The sequence below is a fragment of the Primulina eburnea genome, chromosome 7 (genome assembly GCF_022965805.1).
Source record: "Primulina eburnea isolate SZY01 chromosome 7, ASM2296580v1, whole genome shotgun sequence".
NCBI classification, from domain to species: domain Eukaryota; kingdom Viridiplantae; phylum Streptophyta; class Magnoliopsida; order Lamiales; family Gesneriaceae; genus Primulina; species Primulina eburnea.
This window is the reverse complement of record NC_133107.1, coordinates 11,393,477-11,403,657: the sequence shown is the minus strand read 5'-3', so window position 1 is coordinate 11,403,657 and position 10,181 is coordinate 11,393,477. Positions and strand designations below refer to the sequence as shown.

General features: G+C 32.3%; 1 long non-coding RNA gene across 1 annotated transcript; it reads right to left on the bottom strand.

Moving 5' to 3' along the window:
- Positions 1–5,095: 5,095 nt before the first annotated feature.
- Positions 5,096–8,327, bottom strand: LOC140837231 (uncharacterized). Its single transcript, XR_012119246.1, has 2 exons — positions 8,183–8,327; positions 5,096–7,926 (listed from the first exon to the last, which is right to left on the bottom strand). It is a non-coding gene; the product is annotated as an uncharacterized lncRNA (long non-coding RNA).
- Positions 8,328–10,181: the final 1,854 nt, after the last annotated feature.

Sequence of the window (10,181 nt, the reverse complement as noted above, 5' to 3'; positions counted from 1 at the left end):
AAATTGAGGACATGATAATAACCACCTAGGAAGGACACCAACTTTTTTTCCAACTTTACTCTTATATTATAATAATATTACATTTTTTGTTTTATATTTTTTTTAAATTTCAACATATAGTTGAAGGAAATATCTAAACCCATGTCTTATTATTTTCAATAATCCATACTTGTAGCAATAAAATCCTATTATTCCTCCTCTAAGTGATAAATGATTGATTACAAATATATAGTAGATATCTTCTCTATAAAGGACCAGAAAGACCTTGTTTACGTATCATTAGAAAGTGCATTAACATAAATACGACAGTAAGAAGCGGCAGTACAAAAGTGTGTAAACTATAAAAACGAGTCAAAGTGGATTGTCCCACACTAGCACTTCCGCCTTTTATTTTTATTTTTTTATTTCAATAATTAAAATATCAATTTAGTCCCTCCATAATTTGTCAAATTTCACTTTAATCCATCGATAATAATAAAAAAGACGGTAGACACATATCGCGTGTGCAGAGTAACTAGTATTTTTTAAGTCTTAACTCGCATAAAAGAAAAAAGTTGCTCTGCCTACTCAATGTTTAATCAGTGGACAAAATATTTTTGACTCTATTTTCAATTAAAGGAAAAAAGGGTCATTTATTTTGTGCCGTTGGAAAAAAGTTGAGTTATATTATTATAACTGGCAATAGATTTATGGTAAAGTAACAATGTTTCATCTTATATAGAAAAAGATACGGTCAATATATAAATTGTAATTATCTGAGACTTTTGAAAAGTTATTTGCTTTCAATAATGATTTGATTCCAACAAGCAAGAAACAAGGGAGTTGTATGAGTTATTCGTACCGAGGGTTCCTAATTCAAATTGAAATGACAGTGATTACCGAAAATATTGTTAAAATACTTTTTCGCGAAGGTATAATACTATGTGTAATAGATGTCCTTATAATATCAGATGGGGGAAGAATAACTCGGGGATAGAAATCATGATAATGTATAGTTTTTTTTTCTCAACATAAGAGCAATGACAAAAACTTGTGTGAGACGGTCTCACGGGTCGTATTTGTGAGACAGATCTCTTATTTGGGTCATCCATGAAAATGTATTACTTTTTATGCTAAGAGTATTATTTTTTTATTGTGAATATGGGTAGGGTTGACCCGTCTCACAGATTAAGATCCGTGAGACGGTCTTACGTGAGACCCACTCGCAATGTTAAATATTTGTTGAGTTTACTTTCATGAAGGAGAAGATAAGTGAGCTAACTAATTTTTGTACTTTTCATTCTTTTTAGTCCACATTCATTGTAGTGTCATAACTTATCAACCTCTTATCCCACAATGCCCTAAGTAAGGCCACTCGTATCCATGTTACACATGTACTTTTCTCACAAGTTATTGGTGATTTTGATAATATGGAATTTAAGTAAAAAATAACAATGTACAACGGCAAAAAATAAATGACCCCTTTTTTCCTTTAATCGCAAAGTCTCAACTTTTATTACATCAAACATTAGTATAAAAAGCGAGACAAAATTCTTATTTCTTACTTCTATTGTACAATTCTTGCCCCTTTTGAGTGTGTTCCCTTTTTTGGCCCTAATATCCCTCTTTATAATCGTCTTATTTTCACTATTTAAATTATTCTAAGTGTTTAAAAGAATTTGAATCAAAATTTTCAATTTTCTTCTTCATTTCATTACAATTGCAGAGAAAATGGTCATTGGAAATTCGAACAAAATATTCATTCCTAAGTCATATAGAGGCCTAAAAGTTCTACTCGTTGGCAATGACACAACTTCCTTCAAGTACGTGAAATCCACACTTGAACAATACTCATACAAAGGTAATTGATTTATTTTAATTTATTCTACTTTTTCCCCCTAATTTATAGAGCACGGAATTAAATTATACATTTCGTTTTTTTTTACAATGATTACCTCTGATTTTTATATTTTTAAAAGGGTTTTACTTCAATCTCAAAACATCAAGATTTTTTTTTGGTCAAAATTGCATGCTATTGATTTTACTTTTGCTTCTTTTTTTTGGGGGGGTTTCGCCCAAGTTGTTACTTGTTGATTAAGCGGGATTTCACTTTTTCAAATCATGTATAAGCTATATGTTTGTTGGTCATTAAGATTAATCGACTTTTTTCCCGCTAAGATTTCGAATGAATGTCATTCCCGCGTATTTTTGTAATAAGTCAGTTTAAATAAATTAATCGTCTACTAGTTAAACGAGATCAGATTAACCATATCGAGGATGACGATTATTATTTCGAAATTGGAAAAGACAGTTGCATTTATTTCATAAACGAATTATTTTTTTTGCAAAACTTACTAAAACGTTAACTTTAAGGGAAGTCAGATTTTCAATTCAATTTTTGCACAAAAAAGAAGATGTTGATAATTTAGGGGTTTTTCGTGAAAAAAAAAAATGGTCGATAATCTCAAATTCTCTATAGCTGAGTCTCGAAGCAATGAAATTTTGTTTGTATATACTTTCAAATAATAATTTGAAATTTTTGCAGTAAATATGTTCGATAATAATTATTTTACGTATCTTCTATGAAATAAATACTTTCCCAAAAAAAAAATTCATAGAGTAAATGCCAAAATTTCATTAATTGAAAATCTTAAAATGTCTACATTCTCAGTTCTCCTTTGTGTTAGTTCGCATATTAATTCGGTGTAAATCTATACCTAATTAATAAGTTGATATAATCTAATAAATTTTAAAATATAATATTTTAACATTTTTCTAAATTATTTTTACAAGTTTCTAATTATTTTGGCTTAAACTATATTGGTCCACTAATATATGAATTTTAACCGTCTTTGGTTCTTAACATTTATTATCCATCAAAAACAAAATAAACAAGACACACGTCTCTGTCTTCCACGTACTCATAGAAATGCCTAATTATTTATTTAAACAACGTAAATAAATGAAAATTTAAAAATTTAAAATTTTCGTGCATATAAAATAAAATCCCATTTCAACATTAAAACAACATAATAATATAAAAATGTAAAACATTTTCAAAGAATTGCATAACTAATCAAAATCCTTCAAAAGTCCCTTCACCTGCCCAAAAACATGCAATTCTTTAATAAAGATAGCATAAGTTCATGAAAATTCTCGTAGACGGTCTGGTCTCATGGGTCAATTTCATGAGCTGAACATTCTATTTGAGACACTTATGCAAAATTATTACTTTTTATGTCAATATGTCACAAATAAAAATCCGTGAAATCGTGTTACAAAGAAACCTGATTAAGCCACTTTTCGTCTCCATTGTTTGAGACCAAATCATTTCTCTGTTTTATTTTTTCAACTTGCCTCTTTCTCGTTAGTATTTAATGATGGTTTAAGGTCGAGGTTAAAAATCTAATTACCATGTTTTGTGAAGTCACGAACGAAGAGTCGCCAGCTGTTGCTTTGTTGATGGTAGGAGAAGCCGAAGAAGAAAGCAAATACTATGATTTGGTCATCACAGACATGGACTTGATGGAATTGGATCACTTCAGATTTTTCAATCACATTATCCTTAACACTCGACTGCCCATCATTTGTAAGCTCCAAAAAAAATTATTCCCATTAATCATCGGTTAAAAATAGATCAAGAAATGGTTTTATTTATTTATTTATTTTTTTAAAATAGATCATGAAATGTTTTTTTTTTAAATAATATTGTTGAAAACAAATGGACGTCATTTTTTAATAAAAATATTGTTAAAGGATGACTAATTGATATTATGGGATTAAATTATTTATTAATTTCCCTAGTTTAATTTCTTGCAGTGATGTCTTGCGATGAAAATAGTGATGTATTGAGGAAAGCACTGAATCAATCGGTGTGCTTCTTTCTCCGAAAGCCCGTTCGACCACAAGTCCTTGCAAGTGTGTGGCAACATGTTTTCAGAGTAAGGAGGATGCAAACAATGCATAACATGAACGGACAAGGAAAACAAATACTCCAAGAAAATGACATTTGGGAAGGTAGGGACTTGGTTCTAACTCTAAATTTCAAACACCGTTATGTCGAATTTAGACATCAAATCCTGCGACGGCTAACGACAGATCCAGCAATGTATTCTGAGTACTACTTTTAGAATGTTTTTAATTCTACATGTGAAAGTTTTGAAACTACTCATTGAGAGGGGTTAATACCTTCTTATGCCCCGACTGGATCTGTCTATGAGAGAAAAGAGAAGCCGAGCAAAATCGCGACGAATTGAACTTACTCGAGGAAGTGTGACCAGAAAACACCCCCAGTGGTGAAGCTATTCGTTTTTCACGTGTATGTGCGAGTGAGAGCTTAAGAAGTAACTGTACTTTTGTGCTAGAAAATACAGAATCATGACACTGGCATTGTCAGCAGCTAAAGGTCTCAATATTGTATATGAATATCATCCTATGCTAATGATAAAAGGAAGTATCTCCTCTCATGCAGAAAATAACATTGAGATAAATGGAGAGAGGCCCCAAGTTCAGAGTAAAGTTCATGCAACTGACGCGCAAAACCTCAGTAACGACCACGCGAGATTAGTAACAAATCAAGAAAAGGAAGACTGCCTGAGGAAATCAGATGAAGAAGACGACGACAAAAATGACATAGAAGATGAAAGACTGAATAAAAAGCCTAGAATGTCTTGGACAGATGAACTTCGACTCCAATTTGAGAAAGCCATAAAAATATTGGGAGAAGAAAGTACTTGCTTGCTTCCTACCATTTGAAACTCAAAATTTCTTTCTTTCCCCCCTTTCCCCTTCACCTTAACTATGTTGCGCATGATCTTTGGTAGTTAACCATAGTTTTGATATGGTTTTTGGTCATATTCCAGAGGCTCGTCCAAAGGAAATTTTAAAGCTTATGGGCGTATCCAATGTGACGCTTCGCCATGTTTCTAGCCATTTGCAGGTTTAATAGGGAGCTCTTCCCCACTTCCCACTGCATTTTTACTTTCTGACACCATCTTGTTTTCTTTTCCAACAGAAGTATAGAGAGAAAAAGAAGCGTACTGGTATTAACTGCGCTACTGCTCGACCTCATCAATTCAAGTTGACTAATATGGATAGCAGAATGAAAAGACAATACCAAAATGGGAAGCCGTGGGATCTGCATGATCCGAACAGCAAGAAATCACCAGTGGCTGAAACGATGATTCAACCTACGAGTCAATATGTTCGTCAACAGCACAATACCGAAAGTTCGTCAGTTCACTATCAAATTGACATGGTTAAAAAACTCCTGGATAAGGCAAAAGGCAAACAGACAAATAACTATGATGATATTGAGGGATACATGAAAGGTGGATGTAATAAGGAACTTATGGTGGGAAGGAGTTCTATGCATGGATCAAATCCGAATGAAGGTGAAGCAAATATATTTCGACACAAAGAATTTAGTGAAAACATCAGTGCCATGATCTTAAATCCAGACAGTGCAGCAGCTAATTCTGAGCCTTATGTACCAGATATCTATGAAGATTATCTGGTTTCTAATGATTGTGCTAACGTACTCCATCATTTAAACATGGATATGGGCTACATTTTAAGTGAACCGAACGGTTCAGGATTTCTTGAAGATATCATACTCTCAAGCCAAGGACTAGAGAATTGAATGTTATATTACTATAAATGATTAGCAAAGTTGAGAACTTTTATGCTGCCGATTTTATTGAGGAGATTTTTACTTCGATTGTTCGATCCTTTAGCAAGATCAAGAAGACTAGTGTCAAGTACGAGGGGATTATGATGATTTTACTCAAATTACAGATGCTTTTCCTAAATCTTCCTAATCATGCAAATGTTTTTTCTGTGTTGCCTAGAGCTATGTCATTTCTGATGTTCATCTTAATATGTCAAACAAGTAGTTTGCATGAATGAGAAAATTATACCAATGTCATGGATGCAACAAGGATATAAAATACGAGGCAGAGGATTTTCATTATTTTAGCAATCCCAGACAAATAAAAACAAATGCAAAATTATTTAGAATCCATCTAATAAACAGGAAATTATTTAAAATTGCATTTACCAATTTCTTTTCGAGGTACGTTACAGTGAAAGTTTCAAAATGGATTGGGAAACAATCAGTAGAACTAAACATAATACTATCCTGGCTTCGTTTCATGGTCTTCGAATTCTACTGGTTGACAATGATTTGGAATCTTTGATTGACATAGAATTGATTCTGGAGTGGCATTCCTATATAGGTACATAAATTTGCATACAATTCTTTATTATTTTATTAATTATTCAAAAGCAAACATTCAGGTCTATCCTATTTCGATTTCCTTAATCCTGATTTTTACTAATTATTAAATGAAATTTCATAGGCAAACAAGTCCAATTCGTGACTCCTATGGGAGATTCAGAATTCTAAAAAATTTGGGGGTTTTCCCAACTGTTTGTGAGAACTTTTATACTTTGTTTTGTTTTCAGTTGGTCCTATGTATTTTTTTTTGGAAGGTTCTATGTATTTTCAGGTACATTTTAACTAGAAATGCATTAGAAACAACAAATAAGACAGGAAAATAGAGAATAAACTGTATCATGAAGTCCAATTTTAACCTTTCTCAAATAAAGAAGTTCGTTTCCTCATTCTTGGTTTGTTGTTCCAGTTACAACTAGTGAATTTGCAGCAGTTGCCCTGTGCATTCTTTTTGAAAGAAAAGATCACTTTCATCTTGTCATTGGCTTCCTCACAGGATTTTATGTTTTCTCATCGTTGATCATTGCATAGAACTTTCATACTTATAACTAGCTAGGTTAATTCCTTTAGTGATGTCTTCGGATCTAAAGAAGGATATGGTGACAGGAGCCATTTCTATGGGGATATGCTTCGTTCTCAGGAAACCAATTTCTTCGGAGAGACTCAAGAATATATGGCAATTTGTGTACAAAAAGAGGCGTGAATTAGAAACATAAAGCCTTTAGCAGGCAAAGGAAAGGAATAAAAAGCGAAGACAAAACCCCATAACAGAGATTAAATTTGCCAAGATCTCCAGATCTTCGACTCAAGTTCAAGGAAGTTATCAGTATATTAGACAAGAAATGTATGTGCTTTAATTAAGTGGTCTAAATCTAAACATTTAAACGCTTCTCAAACTTCACTATCATTTTATAACTGAATCTCATCTTATCTCTTCGTAAATCTGTTTTACTCCTGCGTAGACTTTTCAGGAACATGGTCTGAGGCTGAAAGAGCAGTACATCTGATGAAAGTGCCAAAGATTGAGGAAGTAAACGACCCACTTGAAGGGAAACTACATTTTTTTCAGACTCGAAGCAGTCTTGGAAATGAAGCATTCAAAATGGGAGAAAGACCAACCAAATGCCACCCAGGCAACACCTCCATTTCGGGAAATAAGCTAAGTTTTCCGGAAGTGTGCACTGATTCGAATAAACAGCTAGATCAAAGCCCAGAAAAAGGATGCACACCAAGATTTACGGATTCAGGTCACGTCTCCATGACAATGATTAATGGATTTCAAGAAATAAACATAGAAAGGAGAGAAACATTTCCGAAGATTATTCACCGCAACAATTCAAGCTTTCGCATGGACCGACTGGTGTGAACAAGAAGCCGAATCACATCCCGGCTTACTCTTTGAATCAAAATCAGCACCAGTCAACTAGTGACATGCCAGTAGAAGTTGTCCGTGTAAGAAATATGACACATGTTATAAAAAGTATCGTGTAGGAATTGGCGACAGCCATTGCCTACATATTTTGACAAACGTGCTCAACTTTAGAAACTTGAGATACGTACACGTTTCTTCTTCTGAATCTCGGCTCCCGATACACTCATCGATGGTATGAGAAAATGACTATAAATAGAGCGATTGAGGTCTCTAAACAGACACACCTCATAAAGAAATATACATCATCTATCGAGAGGGTGAAGTGCTTAGAAAACATCAACTGAGAAAGAAAAAGCAGAGAAATACAAAATTTTCAGTGGCCGGAGGTATTTCTCGATTAAGCTGCCGCATATAGTTTTTTTCATGTTCATGTATACGTAAAAACATGATTTTGAGAAAAATCTCTGACATTTGGTATCACAGCCGTGATACCTCTGCCTTGAAAATATTTGTTTTCATATCAAGAACTTTAAGAAATTATTTTGGAAGTTTTGCGTAAGAAATTTGAATTTGAAGTTCGAACATAATAAACTTACCTGAGAATTTTATTCTCGGTTCGACCTTTATAATCTTCCTTGAAGTCTGGAAAATTGGAGAATTTCTGAAAAAAAATTTGAACGAATTTTCTCTACGGAAAAATATTCCCGAAGAAATTGTGAAGAAAGATGGAAGAAGACGATGCTATCAGTTTTGAAATGGTCTTCATAATTGAAAGTCTTTACCATAATTTAGACATTCACGTGAATACATCAAATGGCCTGCAGATTATTTAATAAAGGGCCTACATGTTTTTCGATTTTAAAGTGTTGGTTGTTTTAATTAATTTTTTTTTTAAAAAAAAATTTATTAAATGTGGGACCCACGTGTTGGTAATAATTTAGTTTTATTATTATTGTTTTTAAAATAATAATAATAATAAATAATGATTAATGTGTTATTAAGTTATTTGTATAATTTGGTATATACATATAGCATTTGGTTAAATAATTGACACATTAAAATAATTTTAAGTTCGAAGTAATTTTTAATATATGTTTAGAAAGTATTTTTGCATGTTAGATACAATATCAAATATTATGAATAAATGTTTGTTTGATGTGTACATGCAAATTTAATATTATGTTTGCATTTATTCTTGAAATTTAAAATGCAAATAATATTGAGAAATATTTTGGTACTTCAATATTCACATTTTGTTCATATTAAATTAAATTAAGTTGTTTATAATTTGAAATGAACATATCAAGTAATATGTGAATATAATATTATAAAATATTTCAGATGTTCACAAATGAACAAATAACCCTCACTTTATCACTACTCTGATAAAAGAGAAAAACTGACGAGGAGCCCACATTTTCACGTAAATGTGATCCTCACTTTATCACTACTCTGATTGAAGAGAAAAACTGATGGGGAACGTATTTGTTCATATTAAGTAAAAATGTGAATATAAAGTTATTTAATAAAAAAGTCACTAGTAGAATTATTGGTTTTTACTTCGCCACGGGTTACTTCGGCGATTATTAATTATGAAGTAGTACATACCAATCAACTTCGATAATAACACACGCGAAGTGAAACATTATTTTTACTTCACAATAAAAAACACGGGCCTCACTTCTAATTTTTTGTAGTATTTTACTTCGACAAAGTAGTTTTGATGAAGTAAAATGTTAAAAAAAAATTAAAATTTATATTTAGTGAAGTAAAAAAAACCATACTTAACTTGTAATTTTTCTTAATTACTTTGTAAAAGATGAACCGATAGTCAATTTTTAATCTCCTTAGATTTTTAAATTGTAGTGCCTAAAATCTGGAATAGCCACTAGACCACGAATTTAAAAAAATAAAATAAAATAATATTTTAAAGATTAAATTTAATTTGAAAGAGAGACAAAATCTCTAATTTTATTTACTGAATTAAATTTCATTTTTTAAATTTAATCTAGCAATTATAAATTCTATTATATACACAGTTCAAAACCCACCGTAAACCCTTAATTATAAACCTTTGTTCGCTTCAGCCGGCTCACGTATACTTCGATTCCTTCACTTTCAGCCTCCCGCGACTTCACTTCTCTTCAGCGGCTGCCCTTCAGGTATGTCATTTTTGGGGTTTGCTTCGGATTTATGCTAATTTCTCGATGATTGTTGCTGATTTTGGGTGTCCCGCGACCTCAGCCTTCGATTTTGGGTGTTTCAAGATTTCATTTTTTTGTGTAACTTCTGGTTTCTCGATATTGTTGTCCTGGTTTCGTTTTTGTTGCTGGTTTAATTTTTGTAACTTCCTTCCAATTAATTTTGTTTCTGGTTTGTCGAAGATTGTTGCCTCTATGTTGAAGGGTTCCAATTTTTGTTGATGTGTAACTTCGGAATTGTTGAAACGAGTTTGGACAAGTTAATAGGTGGGTTAAATCAACTTCCTTAGGAATTAGGACCAACCACTCATGTCAAGTGATTTCTAGAAGAGTGAAAGTGGAAGGCCCATCCGGTGTATTTTAGGGGTATTGGAATTGAGTTAAAGAGACAACT